We start from the raw sequence: 18,036 nt of genomic DNA on the forward strand, positions 1-18,036 counted from the left end.
TTTTTTCCTTTTTTTTTTTGGAGAGGTTTTTGCTACAGGGCGCATGAGCTTGCCAGACAGACAGACAGAGACATAGAGACAGAAAGCAAGAAATCACCCCCCAGGGGGGATGGTCATGCCGCAATCCCTTCTCCATTCTCCTCTTGGGATCTTGGGCACGCACGCACACGCTCCTGGCGTGAGTTTTAAGCCACCGGGTCCGGGATGTGAACCGTGGTCGACTACATGGGAGTCCAGCAACATAGCCATTACGCTAACTGCTGGTTCCCGAGACTTTATTTACTCTTAATAGTTAGGTCATGGCCTATCTATAAACAGGTCTCAGCTATTACCATTGAGAAACTCCTTTAGCAAAAATTGTCTTTGACTTAACTTACTACATGAATTCAATCTGAGATTCCCATGTAACTCAAATGAAATCAATTTAGAAAGTATTATACATGTATATTTACCATGCCAATGACTGTGTTTCCTTACCTGCTAATGCTCTTCTCCTTTAGCAAAAAAAAAAAAGTCTTTATAATTTTACATCATGTAATCTATCCCTTATTGTGAATTAATTTTTTAAAGGTCCTACTTTCTTTCCAAGACCATTTGAGAAAGAATTCTCTTCTTTTTCTTTGGATTACTTTCATTTTAAATTCAAGAGAACAATTTAAAATATATGTTTCCTCACAAATAATAGGCATTTAGTTGGTGAGCATGAAATGCTTACAATTTTCTGCCTCAAAATTACATTAGAGAATGGGCAACTATAGGTAGTGGCCAATGTCAAACAAATACACAAATTTCATTTTACTCAACTTCATTTTATATGTGGCATGTTTTTAATGTTAGAATTTTTAGGATGATTTATAACATAATTGAAGGCAGTCAATTCAACTAAAACTTTTTATTGCATTACTTTTTGCAATCCTGCTAAAGTAACAGAACATTCTATTTCACTATTTGCCTAGCAATATATCACAGTCATTAGCAAGCAGAAGTAGAACAGTACCTACCAATTACTGAACGAAAATTTATGCTGTAAATAATGCACAGCATCTTGGTCTAAGCAGGTGATCTTATCTGTTTATCTTCCTACTGAATAAAACAAAATAATAGTTGATAAAGATTATTATCAGGTATTTTAATTTAAAATTAAACTTTTATACATAAAAGCAGCATTTCCCCCCAATAAAAGAGATCACTGAGATTCATTTAACTGACAGTTTCTTAAATCTTTTTAGCTCCTATCTCAAGTGGCATTAGTGGGAATCAACGTTTGTATAACATAACTCCTTTCCTTGGTGCAAATTTCAAGTGCCTGATTAATTTGTTCATTGGGTTGACATTATGCATAACTCTGTATCCACTCTTCTTCCTTTAACAATCAAATTAAATTATTTCATTTGTAAGACTGTTGCCCAAATTATTGGTATAAGTTTTAAAAATTGAATTAAGAAAAATTGGGGGGTTTGGGTAAGGAAAGAAATATAGGTGGTATTGAGAGGTTTAATTTGGTGTAGCTGAATACATCTGGATGGTTGTTATGCATACATCACTGTGAAATTATACTAGTCAATTGTTTTTCTACACTTAAATCTTGTTTCCATTGGAATATTCACTGTATTATATTTTCTTACGTGTATTTGGGTCTCCTAACACTGACTGAATTTTTTTTTAGCAAACATTTATCACGTGCTCACTGAATACCAAGCACTGTGCTAACACTGGGAGGAGGAGATATGTGAATGATGAATAAGACCTCATACTTATCCTGTGACAGTAAAGGCTTCCAAATAGAAACTATACCCTTGACTGGTGATATATTAGCTTTCAGGGAATTATAGTGACCACAGTTCATTCACCATGTTCAGGGCCAATTAGATTTAGACCATTTAAGATGTGTAATTTAGAAGAAAATTTTGATATATCCATTGTAACATGTTCCAGTCATAAAAAATTTTTAACATATGGAACTACTTAGAAATATAAGATGTATCCCTAATATCTAATAAGAAATTACATTACAGACACTTGTCAGTTAATGACATACCTGTTTAATGACTGCTCAGACTTAGTTTTTTAGTCCTCCAGCATGGGATCCCCTTTCTCTGTGTATCAGAAATCCCCTTTCTCATGGTAAGTTAGTATTTGCTACATGAAGAATTTGCAATCATGTAAGACTATATTTTTTATTTATAAATTTGTACTTTTTGTGCACATATAGTGGTATTTAGAATAAATAAAATAGATCACACTGGATTGTGATGTGCCTTATTGCTTTCTGGTACTTACCTAATGTATGCTTTTTGTATGGATAGAATTACATTATTCTAGTGTGGTGTTGCATGATATCTACTGTGAATACATACCCTATGGCACGATGACACCACAAGACATCCACCTTTAAGTTTTTTTTTTTTAATTGATCAACTTGCTTAATGATCTATCCTTAGAAATAGAACTTGGTTGATAAGTGAGGAGTGCCTGTATATAAGAATATGTATTAAATGAAAAAAATTATTAAATTCTCTCCTGTAATAAATATTACCATTCACCGATGAGTACAACTGAAGTTGATTTTCATCTGTAAAGTTTACATTTTTACTTTTACTAAGGCTCCTTCTAACCACCTTTCTAAGAGGACCTCTGAAGGACTTTTCCTCAAAATGTGCTGGAAACACACATCTAATCTAACTTATTAAAAACAAAAAGTCCACTTGATCAAATTTAGCAGTTTTATTTTCAGGACTAACTTTATTTATTTATTTATTTTGAGACAGAGTCTAACGGTATCACTATTCTTTTGCTGCCACCTCCCAATTAGTTGATACCACAGGCGTGCACCGCTATGCTAGATCCTTTCAGACATGGTCTCACTAAGTTGTGCAAAGCCACTCTTGAGCTTGTGATCCTCCTCCTTCAGCCTCCCCCAGTTGCTGGGATTACAGATGCATACCACCACACTCAGCCTTTAGGTTGGACAGGATATCCAACCTGTACCTCCTATGTGGTTCCTGTCTATGGGGCATGGTGGTTTGTTTGTTATTTATTTATTTATTGTAAGTTTTTGAGGGTGTGTGCATTTACTGGAAAGAGACAGGGAGAGACAGAGAGAAGGAAATAAAATGATGCTCTTTGAAAGCTATTACTATTTTCACTTGAATCCAAAATATATTAGCAGTTTTACGGCTTTTTGTTAATTGATTACTTAGCTAAGTAAAACTGAAACTTTGAAGTTTTGGTTATCATAAATGTTAGTGAAATAGTTCTATCCCTTAGGTTATGATTTCATTGTAGCTCTTCAAAGAAAAGTTCCAATTAGGAGTTTACGTATGTGATAATAAGAAGGGAACTGAGGGAACAAAGCTAAAAATGGGGCCATTTCATATTCAAATTAGACAAGTGAATGAAGTATATTATAATTATTGAGTTTACTGAGGTATGCTAATTTGTGGAGAACTGTCTGGATTCCAATTTTACTTTCACTTTAAAAAAGAACTATTATTTAGCTATTTATTATTGTTTATTGTATATTTATTATTATTATTATTTAATTTGATCAGAGAGAGCTTTTTTGTATGTGGGGGTTGGTTTTTTTAAACAATCTTTAGATGTTCATGGTAGATTATTTCATAATAAAATGAATTTCAGGGTGTTAGCTACATAGACTGTGAAGTATTGTGCTATGAGATAAATTATTTGGTGCTATGGAATACATATGAAAGAAGCTTCTGAACAAGTAATAAGAGATGAAAAAAATTAGCTAAAATAAGTCCTTTGTAGAGATAACAATGAGAAGTTTTGAGATAGAGGGGAGCTCTATAAATGGGTGAGCGAGCAAGTACTAGGGAGACTTACAGAAAATCAGTGAACCAGGCTAGGTCATTCATTTTTCATGCTATAGTCACAGTTTTGGTCATTCAACAGGCTAATTACCTTTCCTCTGTCCCTGAACCACTGTTAACTTCAGCTGCTCCCAAAATACCATAACTGCCACTTTTTTTTTTGTCAGTCCCAAGCACTGTACATTTATTATTTCATTTTACATCTATTATTTAATTCTTACAGCCATTTTACCAAGCAAGTGTTAATATCTCCATTTATAGGAGGGAGAGCCAACCCTCGGTGTGCTGATTAAGTTGACTGGATCCCACATGTCTTACTGTGAGCTTTGAGTCCTGGACTAATGCCTTGAGAAACATGCCAGGTGTGTGTTCAGGTGTGCCAAAATCTTGAAAAGAGGGAGAGATGTAGGGGAAGGGATTGTGGATTGTGGTATGACCATTTCCCATGGGTAGTGGCTTCTCACTTTCTTCTCTCTCTTTCTCTCCAGAAAGCACACATGATTTTTGCTAAATAAATAAATAAATAAATAAATAAAGGAAAACTAAGACTTTGAAAGATTAATTTTTTATGCAGCCCAAAAAAGGATCATAAAGGTGATGTGGGGAACCACCAGTTAGCGTAATGGCTATGTCGCTGGACTCCCACGTAGTCGACCATGGTTCCCATCCCAGACCCGGTGGCTTAAAACTCATACCGGGCACGTGTGCGTGCGTGCCCAAGATCCCGAGAGGAGAATGGAGGAGAAGGGATTGCGGTGTGACCATCCCCTCTGGGGGGTGATTTCTCGCTTTCTGTCTCTATGTCTCTCTCTGTCTGTTTGGCGAGTGCACGCGCCCTATAGTGAAAACCTCTCCAAAAAAAAAAAAAAAAAAAACTTGATGTGAATAATTGTGCAGTTCAAGTCCCAGACCTGGCTGCTTCAAACTCATGTTGGAAATGTGTGCATATATGCCCCAAATCCTGAGAGAAAAATGAAGGAGAAGGGATTGCGGTGTGACCATCCCCTCTGGGGGGTGATTTCTCGCTTTCTGTCTCTGTCTCTCTGGCAAGCGCACGTGCCCTATAGCAAAAATCTCTCTAAAAAATTATCTTATTTTGTAACTTCTTATTTACATCATTATGGCCTACATTATGGTTCCTCAAAACATGTGCACAGTGTGTGATTATCAGATCATGGATATTACCATATATGTTATTTTCAACAAAAACTCTTACTTTCTTATGTCTATCAAACGCTTTTTTCCTGAGCTTCTCCCACCTATTCCCCACTGTCTACCTCTTTCCTATGTAGTCTGTGGTATCTAGACTTGTCCTCTCTACTTTTATGTCTTTGAATTGTTCAATTTCTGCCATAGAGTGCAGATTTTCTGTATATATTGAGTAGAAACATAGTGTTTGTCTTTTATAGTCTGGCCTATTTCACTTAGCATTCAATTTTCTATATTTTTCCACTTTGTATTGAATGACAGAGTCTCATTGTTGTTTATGACTGAGTCTATTGTGTATATGTGCCACATTCAAAAAATCCAGTCATCAGTTGTTGAGCACTGAGGTTGATTTCATGTCTTAGCTATTGTGAATAATGTTGCAGTAAGCATGGATGTGCAAGTGTCTTTTTGACTGAATGATTTCCTGTCCTTTGGGTAAATACCCAGGGATTATTGGGTCATATGGTAGTTCTATTTGTTAATTTTTGAGGAGCCTCCATATTGTTTTTTACAACATCTGTACCAATTTCCATCCCCCTCAACAGCACAGAAAGGTTCCCACAGCCACACCAGCACTTTTTAAAAAACTTATTATTATTATTTTTATTTTAGACATTCTAACTAGAGTTGGGTAATATCACATCATTGTAGTTTTGATTTGCATTTCTCTTATAACAAAAGATGTTGAACATTTTTTCATATGCATTTTGGTCATTTTAATATCTTCCTTGGAGAGTTGTATATTCAGCTCGTTCACATTTAAATTTTTTTTTTTAAACCAGAGGTGACACAATTTATTTTACAGTTATCTTTAAAACTGCAAAACCACTTTTTTCTTTATATAAAAACCTTAGTACAGATAGCTATTCTTTCTTTTTTTTTTTTTTAAATCACCCCCCCAGGGGGGATGGCACGCCGCAATCCCTTCTCCTCCATTCTCCTCTCGGGATCTTGGGCATGCACGCACACATGCCCGGCGTGAGTTTTAAGCCACTGGGTCCGGGACGCGAACCGCAGTCAACTACATGGGAGTCCAGCGACATAGCCATTACGTTAATTACTGTTTCCCAGATAGCTATTCTTTCTAGAAAGACCTTTTCAAAGAAAAATATTATCCACTTTATATCTGTAATGAAGCTGCTTAGAAAGAACCCAGATCTGAACTGATTCTTACAACAAATATTCTACCACTCTTAATCTCTTGGTTCAAAGTATACATTACTGTCAGTATGTGTTCCTGCTTTCTTACATGTTTGATAGTGCACATATAGACAGGTTTATCACTTAATGTTCCATTGGTTTATCAGCCTTTTCTGCAAGTTCATCAGCAGGTTAGGCAGGCTGTGTCTTTCTCTGAAGTATTTCTTCAAGACTCGCCAGGAATGGAGAGATATCATCATCATCATATATTGTAAATTCCAAGTCTTTACCTCTTTACCAATAATTCCAGTGGAAACATTCTTGTAGTAAGAGTTTCTCTTATGGCACACAGACCATGCTTAACTAATTCATTCAAATTATATTCCATAAACTCTGATGTATGTCTCTCCAAGTAAGTATGAGCTGAAACTGGGCTCCAATGGATATAGCTCTGCAGTCAGAATAGTTATCAGATGGATAAGTTTGGAAAATATGAGGGACCACATCATTATAACCAGCAATGACCAGCCCAACATCATACAGTCTCTGGACATATCATTATGTTGGTATCCAGATCTTGTTTCCAATTAGAGACACACACTGAGATATAGGCAGTGATATATCAAAAACAAATCTGGAATCCAAACATTCCTGGTGCATAAAATTACATAACAGTCTAGCATCTGCACTAAGTCCTGCAATTGAGATACCAATATGGTTGTCAACATGGAGAATTTTTTTCTGATGAGATGCAAACTCTGACTGTGCCTTCCTCAATGCAATCAGCATTTCTTGGGTCTTTGATTTTAGACCAACTGTGGCTAAACTTTGTTGGCTCCAAACACAGACATGATGGTTCAGCATCTACCTGGTGGCTGCCTCCTGCATGCTTGCTCAGTTTTAATTGGATTATTAGTTTTTCTGTAAGGAGCTTGAGTTCCCTCTATATTCTGATTATCAATACTTTACTTGAAAGAACAGTTTGAAAATATTTTCTCCCATTCTATGGGCTGTATTTTTTCATGTGCTAATCATCATGGAATAACTCAATAGAAGCTCTTGGGTTTTTTTATGGGGGGAAGGAGATCTCGGAGGAAGTGGCAAGTTGTGTCTTAGAATTTGTCCAGGTTTTGATAAGAGCTAGGGAAAACATTTCTTTTAGAAGTGTTGCATAATTAAACCAGAAAAAATTTCTCAGACCTGAGAAATGCCTTAAATTAAGACAACTAATGAATAGTATTTTTATTTTTCAACCAGAGATTAATAACCAGTTATTTTAAAATTTTGTAGTTAGTTTTATGTTGTAGTATTTTAAATCAGGACTTAAACCAGAGTTAATTTTACAGGTATGAAAAATTGTATCATGAAGGCCTGGTCACTTTTTTAATGTTTTTCTTTGCTACTTAATACAACAGGAGAAAAAATAGATTTTTTATACTAATTTGAAGTTTGATAAGAACTGAAATCTACTTAAACAATAGATAACTTTTATAAAGTGCAGTGGGGATAGTTAATAGATGCCTTTATTAAGTCCCTACTGTATGCCAGCTATTTTGCTAAGTGCTTTACCTGAGTTATATAATGCCATTTCATTAACCTAATGAGATATGCAATAGTTTCCATTTTACTGATTTGGAAACTGAAGTCCAGAAAAATTAAGAGATTTTATAAAGTGCCATACAATTGGAAATGTCAGAACTAGGATTTGAACCAAGGGCTGTTAAGACTCAAAACCCATGTTCATTCCACATTTTGTAGTTCCCATAGAGGAGGAGCATTATTCAACGATTGCTTGAATACAGCTTTCATGAGAAATCAGCTTATTCTGCATGGATGTGAGAGTCACTTAGGTTTATTCGTAGTTTCTTTCAATTGACTCAAGGGCCAAGTCTCTAGGAGAGGGCAAATGTCTTTATTTACTACCTGGAATAATAGATGTGTGCACACTTGCACAAGCATATCGTGTCTGCTAGAAACCAGCATATGTAGTTGAAGCAGAATGAAAATATGCTCTTTGTTTGGCCCAGCCCATTAATTTTAAAGTGCCTAGAGACCAGAGCAGCCCCAAACAGCTGGAATACTACCTGTTATTCCAAAAGAGACACTTAAATCCTCTTTTTATTTATGAGAAATAAAACTGTTCTTTTCTTAACAAGCTTTGTCATTATAAAAATAACTAAAATTGAGTGCCTGGTGTTTTTCTTATTTTACATTAAATACCGCATTATTCCACTGTTATAATGAAATCTGGACTAGTCACAAAATCAAACACTTTACCTGCTTGCAGGAACTCTTGCAACAACATAGAGAAACATTAATTTTATAAAAGCACATTGGTAGGCCACAAATAATTAAGTTTAAATAATTGAGTTAGTACAAACATTTTTATATTTTATAAAGAACGAGTTTTCTCTTTGTCATTCTGTTAACTTCCTTTTCTACAAAACAAGTGTTATTTTATTTTATTTTTATTTATTTTAAATTTTTGCCAGGGGGCATACATGCTCTCCAGAGAGAGACAGAAAGTTGGAAGAGGGAGAAAGTATCCTTCATGGGGCATGGTCACACTGCAGTCCCTTCTCCATTTCTCCTTCCTTTAGGCATTTGCATATGCATTTAGTGTGTTTTTTAAACCACCTGTTCTGGGACTTGAACTGCAGGGTCAGCCATATTGGTTGCCAGAATTTGTACATTAATTTAGTGCCTCTAATCTGGGTATACTGATATGGTAGAAGGATGAATGTCTCTGGAATAGCCCCAGCCACCAGCCAGTTCCTTGAGGTAAGGCAATAGTCACAAGATACTTGCCAGACCCAGCCAGCCAGGTCTCAGGGAGATGGAGCAAGGAGGAAGTCAGGAGGAGAGCACAATGTATGCAGCTTACTCTCAGCTAGTATGAATGTAAATGGTTTACAGAAAGGTCTTAAACATGTAAGAACTGACAATAAAGGAAAAAAATTGATACTTTCTAACACTCACTGTAGAACTTAAGTCAAATATGTCTGCCAGGAATGCTGTAAACATTCTAATGTTATCTCCATCAGTTATAACATTTTGAGGGAAGTTACTTTATTTTTTTGAGTTAGTTCTTTTTTTTGTAGTTAGATTATGAACCAACCACAGATATTACTCTTATTATTTTATAGCCACCACTTAGATTAAAAAAACTATTATACATTCAGCATGATGAAATACCTTTTTAGACTTTCTTCAATTACATTTCTCCCAAAGAGTACAGATTGACTATTATTAAAACCATTTAAATGTTGTTTTATGTTTTGATATACCCAATAGTAAGTTCAATTAAAAAAATAAAAATATGTTTAAGTATGTGAACTACCATGAATAAATGTTACTTCTTTCTAAGATGGTGATTTTGAACAAAATAATACTAATTTGACTGCATGAATTCTGCTATCTCCATTGAAAAGTCAATTACTTTAAAGGTACCTCTTTGTCCTCCATTAAATCAATTCACTTCTAAATGTAATTCCAAAATATTTCCTCAGGGAAGCACTTCTGAAATGGCAAAGAGAGGACTTTTGCAAATCCATTCCTTAAAAGCAATAACCTAGCAAAATAGTCAAAATAACTTTTTCAGAACTCTGAAAATTAACCAAAGTCTTCCAACAAGAAAAAAAAACAGCTGACTTTCTGTAAGAGCAGTTTTTTGTGGTATTTTATCTTGTCCTATTTCTGTCTCCTTCTTTTCCAGATACACATTAGTCATGAAAGTCAGTACTCAGGGGGGATGGCAGCTGGTGTGGTAGTTAAGGATGCTGGACCCCCACATGGTCAACTGCAGTTCGAGTCCTAGACCTGGTGGCTTGCTTTCTTACTTTCCCTCTCTCTCTCATTCTGTCTCTCTCCAGACAAATTTAAATAAATAAATAAATAAATAAATAAATAAATAGATAAATAAATAAATAAATAAATAATCAAAGTTAAATGAAATAATTCTTAAAAATAAAAAAAAAGAAAGTCAGTAGTAACATAAGCACTATAGCTGAGAGACCTGCAGCATAGCAGCCATTGGAGAGTTCAGGATATGTTTGGAGTTAGCCCTAATGCCTCATACACCTGAGACTACTGCATAAAATTACAGTGATAAAACTGTATTAATAGTTTATAACATCTAAGTTCTAACATTATCAAATAATATAAGAGGTAAGCAAAATGTGAACAGGAAAACATAGGCATACACCTATGTTACCTTAGGTTAAACAATTATTTCTTAGATATGATACTGAAAACACAAGTGACAAAAGAAAATAAACTAGATCCATGGTGTTGTTGTTTGAGTGTGTCTACCAAAACTTATACTATGATTTTACACCAAATACGGCAGTGTTGGGAGACGAGACCTAGTGGGAAGTACTTGGGATATAGAATTGAATCTTTCATGAATAGATTAAAGCCACCCACCCGGAAGAGAGCAAATTCTCACTCATTGGTGTCCTTGAGAATGTGTTAATACAGCTTGAATAGATTTCTCTCTTTGCATGTACCCATTTTCCTTTTTGCTTTTCTCCACTACATTCCAATAGAGCAAAAGAGGCCAACCAGATGATGTCCTCAAGCTCTTGAACTTTCCCACCACCAGAATCATGAGCCAAAAAAACCTCTTTATCAATCAAAGGTATTCTACTGTAGCAACACAAATGCTAAGATACTTAGTATATAATTTGTTGGTTGTCTGGAGCTATAAATTAGATAATGGATGTCTAACTGCTCATTACAAAATCTGTAATAAATAGTAGCTGTTTCTTTTTTTCACCGTAACTCTTGTCTTCCTTTTCGATCTCCCCTTTTTTCCGTTTCTTTCTTTCTTTTTTTTTTTTTAAATTCTTCTCTTCCTGGGACGAGTAGGTGGCATGATGATTAAGGCGCTAGACACTCCCACATAGCTGGACATGGATCAAGTCCCAGGCCTCGTGGCTTGCTTTCTCACTTTCCCTCTCTCTCTGGTCAAAATTAAAAAAAATAAATGAATGAATAAATAAAATTAAAGCTAATTCTTTTTAAAAAATTCTTCTCTTCCTTTTCTTCTTCTTTTCCATTTTTTAGGCCTAGATTAAATGTTATTTCCCTTTTGAAACATTTTCTCACAAACTATATTCCTGCATACTACCTGATCTTGTGTTTCATGGCAATATGTTGGCAGGAAAGAATTTATTATGACATTTTACTGTTTATATTAATATCTGTGTATCTCTCCACAGATAGGCTTTGATTTCCTTGGACATAAGAAACAGTTAATGCATGTCCCAAACTAGCAGTGTCTAACATACAGTAGGGATTTCATATAGAGTTATAAAATTTTAGTTTAAAACAAATTTTGCACTGAGTTGCTTAAGTAATAAGAGAGTTTTTAGTAGAAAGTATAAGTGAAACAGTAATATTTATTATGATAATCTTTTTTTTTCTTTTTTAATTTGCCATGAAGCATGTATACTTGTCAGAGAAAAACAGAGATGGAGTGGGAAAGCATTTCCACATGTATAATAATGCTGCAATCTTTTCCCCGTTTCTCTAGTCTCTCAGAATTTGGGACATGCATGCACATGTATCATTGTTTTTCAAGCCCTGGGTTTGGGACTCAAACTGCATGACTGGCCGTGTAGGATCCATTTCCCTTAGCTACTATGTCATGGATCCAGCTCTCTGGTAGTCTTATACTATGTTAAATTGACTTTACATGTTAATAATGTAGAAACCTTATTTGTGTAACAGGTAGCATTGGTAATATCATTAAAACAAAAGTTACTATTTTTCTATTGGCCACAATGATGGGTAACTCCCTCTTGACTATCATATGGGCCTAGTATAAAGTCTTATATGCAGTGACTAGTCAATATTTATTTGAAGGATCAATGAATGAATGCATGCTATGAAAACATAATGTCTTACAAATGTCTTTCCTTTGGAAATCATTATTTTTATTACATTAAAAGTATCCTCTAGGGAGCTGCAGGTGGTGTAGTGGTTATGTCACTGGACTCTCACGTAGTTGACTGTAGTTCTAGTCCCAGACCCAGTAGCTTAAAACTCACGCCACACACTTGTGTGTGCATACCCAAAATCTCCAGAGGAGAATGGAGAAGGAATTGTGAAGTGGCCATGTCCTGAGAAGGTGATTTCTCACTTTCTGTCTCTCTGTCTCTCTCTGGTGAGTACATACACCCTATAAGCAAAAATCTCTCTTTAAAAAAAAGTATCCACTAGAAATTAAGATGAATTTAATTTGACTTGTTTGCTTGGTGGGATATTTACATTCAGAACTAAAATGAATTGATTATATATATTAATTACTCATGATTAATCACTTAATAGTGAGTGAGTGTTACATTAGAGAGTTTTGCATGCTGTATTTCCTAAATGACAGTTAACCATCTATAAAATTAAAGTATATTGTAAAAGTAATTTTTATTCTAAATAAACTTTACTGATAAGGAATCTCTACTGAATTTTGAATATTTAAAGATATCTGAAAATTGTAAAGAATTACATATATAGAAAAAAATAATCTGAGTGTAGATGTAGTGATATGATTTTTTTGACTTATTAAGCTTTATTATGAAATAAATTTCTCTAGTCACTCAGAAATGTAAAGAGTACTCGAGGTGCTTATGTGTTTTACATTTAGAGGGTACCGCACAAGAAAAACAAAAGGACTTATAACTGATTCAGTGATTAAATGTAATGAACTACACATTAGGCAATAAATAACCTATTGAACAGAGAATGCTTAAGTTGACATTTTTGTTAGAGACTAAGATATAAAATGTTAAACAATTCTTCATTGCTGTTATTGATTCTTATTTAACTCAGTCTTGCTATTGGTTAAATGATATTTGGGGGTGAAAAATATTTTACTGGCTTCCTAGTTTTTCCAAGTATGAAGACGATGAACTAAAATTGGTGATGGTGGAAAAATAAAGAGATGGTGGTAGAAGGAGGATAATGATGAAAATGTGAAAATACCAAAGGTGAAAATGTGTAAGATTGATATATTTATATAACAAATGCACTATTTAAAATATTTTTACATATCGTTTTAGGAACTTTTATGAAGTAATGATGTGTGTAATTGTCAATTAATAAAATTTATTGACTTTGCCCTTTTTATTTTCTTTTTTATTCACTTTCAGTTTAATTTCTTAGTTTTTTTTCTCCTCCTACCTCCTTCAATATACCTTTTGCTTCAATGTAGAGTTGTTGAAAGAAGATTGAGTCAGAAATGTTGGTTTTATGTTTGACAGTAACTGGAACTAGCTAGAAGGTTTTGAGCAATTTACTTAACCATTTAGAGTTCTTAGATGTTTAATCAGGAGGTTAGAGTTAATGATATTTATGACTCATTCCAGGTTTGAAAAGTATCATGATATATGTCTACTAATAGAATAATCTTAGTCTTTGGAAGCTTTGATGTTGCTTAGACTTTAGGCATTATTACTGACTGAACATATGTTATGTGCAATTTAGGTAATAGTACTTATTTGGTGTGGATCCCAGCTGTCACCTTTTCTAATCACTGCCCCTGAGTAAAACAACTTAGGACTCAACACAGTGTTCCCTTTTCCAGAGGAAATGTGTTCACGTTTCAAACATCACTAAGCAATGTTAATTTTGCTATAGCTTATGTTGGAAGAAAGATTTTGCTTTTTCTAATCTATAACAGAGTACTTTAAAAATCCTTGTCATCTCTTTCCTACCTCACTGCCAAGGAGATCTTTTTTCTTCAGTTTTTCTGGGACTAAGAACCATTCAGCCTCTTTGACTCCTGACTACCTTTCTTTTAGTTTGCCTTCATCCAACTTCAGGTTTCTCTTCCCTCTATTCTATCTAACAATTTCCTTTCTTCATTCAAATTGTATAAACATACTCAGCAAATAAAAGGCCATTCTGGTATACTGGGAGTCAGTGTATCCAATGGGCACTGAACCGATAACCACAGGGATGCCCATGGAAGAAATAATCATTTCATGTAGGATTATGAGTTTAAGAATTCAAACTACTGATAACTTGATATAATAAAGCAGATTTAAGATCACAGTATTCTTCTTAAGTATATGCATTGTCATTTAGAAGCATAAATTAGAAAAAAAGACAAGTATTTTAAAGTAATATCTGGATGACCTGAATGCCTGTAAACTTAGAAGTTTGATTAGAAAGGTATTAATGAATAAGGAAGAGCCATCCTTAATATTCTGTGGTGTTCTCCTCGAGATTAGCATATGTGTTCTACAATAGTTACAATATTGTACATATGCAGATTTATAATTAGGACCATAGTGCTTATATGAGTTTCTTTAACTTGAATTATAGAAAATTTTAAACATATACAACTGTAAGAATAAGAATATAATTAACCTTATGTACCCATCACCCAACTTCAGTAGTTATCAGTTCATGTCTCATCTTGTTTCGACTATGTAATGCTCACTTATGTTATTTTGAAGCAAATCCTAGACACGATATCATTTTTTTAAAGAATTATTTTATTTAACTTTATTTACTTAGTTATTTTAATTTTGACCACAGAGGTACAGAATGAGAGAGAGAGAGAGAGAGAGAGAGAGAGAAAGTAAGCCACCAGATCCGAGACTTGAACTGCAGTCAGCCATGTGGGAGTCCATCGCCTTTAATCACCATGCCACTTGCCAGCCCTGACACACTATCATTTGATCTGCAAATATTTCAGCCATATATAATTTTAAAATTATTTTTATTGACATATAATAATGATATGTATTTATGGGGTATGGTGTGATTGTTCAGTACCAGCATATAATATGTAATGATTAAATCAGGATAATTATATCCATTATCTTAGCCATTTGTCATTACATTGTACTGGGAACATTTAAAATCCCTTTTTTTTTGGTTACTCTGAGGTATACCATAAATTATTAACTATGTTACCATACTGTACTTTATAACACTAGTGTACGGTATAGCACTATCTGTAATTTTATCCCTGTTAACCTATATCTATTTACTTCTCCCTCCTCCTTTTCTGAGTCTCTAGTAGTCACTTTTCTACTCTCTACCTCTATAAGCTCATCTTTTTGTTTGTTTTTCTTTTTTCTTTTTCTTTTTTTTTAGTTTCCTCATAAGAATGAGAACATAACATATTTCTCTTTTTGTGTCTGCCTGATTTTGCTGAAGTTTATGAACTCCAAGCTCGTCCATGTTGCTTCAAATGATGGGATTTTTGTCCTTTCTAATGGCTATAGCATATTTCAGTGAACATACTTGTGGAGTCTTTAGAAAGTTCATGGAAAATTTGTATTATGATAAAACTAGCATAGATTTCAATTTATTTTTCATAAAAAATAAACAGTTAATTCCTGGTTTTCAAGAACTTTTTGAAGTCCTCTCATATCTACCACATTTTCTTTTCTGTTTTGTGAAAAAATTTTCTTCTTTTGAGAGAGAGAGAGAGAAAGTGGGATTCTTGACAGGGTTTCACCATGCTACAATATCCCAGTCTTCCAACCAGCCAGGATCCTGGGTCCCTCTGTGGGTGCATGTGAGCGTTCAAATCAATCCAGGCTTCTCATATGGACTCAATATTGCACAGTTGCACCCTAATGTATGTGTTGCAGTGGCTGGGCCTATAGATATTTTATTTATTTGTCTGTTGATGGACACTTCGTCAAATGTGTATGGTTTTATAGCTACCTGGTCATTATGTTTTATATATAAAAAATTTCCTCATAAAATTATTAATTTTTAAACACAAATATAAAGACAGTGTATGGCTATACTGTAATTTTGTTTGACAACAGCTCTATTGTTGGGTACTTAGTTTGTTTCTGGCTTTTGATACTATAAGCAGTCTTCAAAAAGTTCATTTAAGGAACCGGCAGGTGGCATGGTGGTTGAGGCACTGGACTCCCTCATGACCGACCATGTTTCAAGTCCTGGACCTGTTGGCTTGCTTTCTCACTTTTCCTCTCTTTCTTTCTCATACTCTGTCTCTCTGGTCACATTAAAATAAATAAAGTTAAATAACATAACTCTTTTTTAAAAAGTTCATTTAAAATGCATATTATAAAAAACTATCTATGGATTTCATAATTTTTTGCACCAAAGTGAACTCATACTTCAGTTCCATTTTTTTTATGAACATAATAAACTCTGTTCTTATAAACCGCACACACAGCCAATCTTATTCCATTAATATTTGTTCTAATAGCTTTTTGTTTCCTCTGTATAGAATTTCTAGAAATGAAGCTGTAAGTACATTCGTAAGTATATTTGAAGCCTATCTGAAATGATGTTTGACTGGTAACTATTTAGCTTTCAATATCTGGTTTGAAAAACAAACAGGGATTTTTAATCTTTGCCATTCTGGGGAAAAAAAGGAAAAATATAAAGTGTTTTACAAATGAAAAAATAAATAAACAAATGAAGTCATTATATGATAGTTACATTTTTTTAAAAAAGTAAAACAAACAGAGAAACTGGAATATGTAGATATCCAGTGGATAACTGAATAACTGAAAATTGTTTCCAATCAGATAAAAAAGTCATCTCAGGAATTTCTTACAACGGACAGAGTTTCTTAAATTGTTCCATAAGCCATTGAAATCAATTGTATAATCTTGATTATGATGTTTGCTGATTTCATTTACAATTAATGACAGTGAAGAGTCAGTATCGGGAAGTCTCTATTTTGGTGATATTCTTTTGAAATCCCATTAGTGCTCATACTGAACATTTATAAAATTTCCTGAAATGTATTGCAGTTCATTTTATACAATGATTCTAAATATTTATAATGTGAGACTCAGAAGTATTTTTCCAGCTATGTTTAGTGCCATTCAGCTTCTCATTAACATTCTACGCTAGTTTTAGGATTCAGAAATTAAGAAAAATATGAAGAAATGGAGAAAATTCTGGTCAGTTATAGAAATTAATGAAGGTCTTGGAAGCTGGATCAGTAAAGATGGGTAAAGAAATCATGTTGATTTAACCTGGAAATCTTGGAAACAATGTGAATTACAGAATACATTAGAACTGTTTATCATGCCATATATACCTCCTAAACACTAAAATTTTTGCCTGTAGGAAAATTCTAGTTCGGGTTTATCTTTCTGAATTTTGAGGCATATGAGTTTATTCATCTTGATTGTTTTCCATTTCACTAATTTCTGATTCTATCTTTATCATTTTCTTCTTTCTATTCTCTAAGGATTTACTTTTATTCTTTCTTCAATTTCCTGAGTTGATTGCTTATCATAATCATTTTCTTCATTTAAAAGTAATTTATTACATGACTATTAAGGCTCTATATTTTCCCCAAATATTATTTAGCTGTTGTAGTTTCATTTAATTTCTCATCTGTGTATTATTTAACTTACCAGAAGAGATTTTCTTTGATCTTAATGTTGTTTGGACTAAGAGTTCTACCTCCAGAGCCAGGCTGCCAATGACTGCAACTGGGTTCTCCCACCCATGTGTGTATGTGTGGTTAGTTAGCAGAAATATATTCTCTTTCTGCTTCAATGATGATAGCATTACCCATCTTACAGGGTTGTCATGAAGATTAAAAGTGTATGCATTTTTCTATTGAGTGACACCTTAGCTGTTTTCCGATTTTGGTTATGATAAATAAAGATCCTATTGTATTTACATTCATGCACAAGTCTTTTTGAGGAACATGCTTCCATTTCTCTTAAATAAATACCAAAGAGTGGAATTATGTGGTCATAGAGTAGGAATATTTTTAGGTTTTTTTGGAGACATTTTTGCTATAGGGCGTGTGCACTCACCAGACAGAGAGAGAGAGAGACAGAGAGACAGAAAGCGAGAAATCACCCCCCCCCCCAGGGGGGGGATGGCC

The 18,036-nt window shown here is 34.1% G+C and overlaps 1 protein-coding gene and 1 pseudogene across 1 annotated transcript in view; one reads left to right on the forward strand and one right to left on the reverse strand.

The window, feature by feature from the left end:
* CTNNA3 (catenin alpha 3) overlaps positions 1-18,036 on the forward strand; it is a 1,606,653-nt gene that overhangs the window by 333,253 nt on the left and 1,255,364 nt on the right. The gene's annotated exons all lie outside the window — the stretch shown is intronic.
* On the reverse strand, positions 6,327-7,046 carry LOC102475067 (proteasome subunit alpha type-1 pseudogene; annotated as a pseudogene).

This window comes from Tupaia chinensis, unplaced genomic scaffold, assembly GCF_000334495.1.
Source record: "Tupaia chinensis unplaced genomic scaffold, TupChi_1.0 Scaffold000250_1, whole genome shotgun sequence".
NCBI lineage: Eukaryota > Metazoa > Chordata > Mammalia > Scandentia > Tupaiidae > Tupaia > Tupaia belangeri.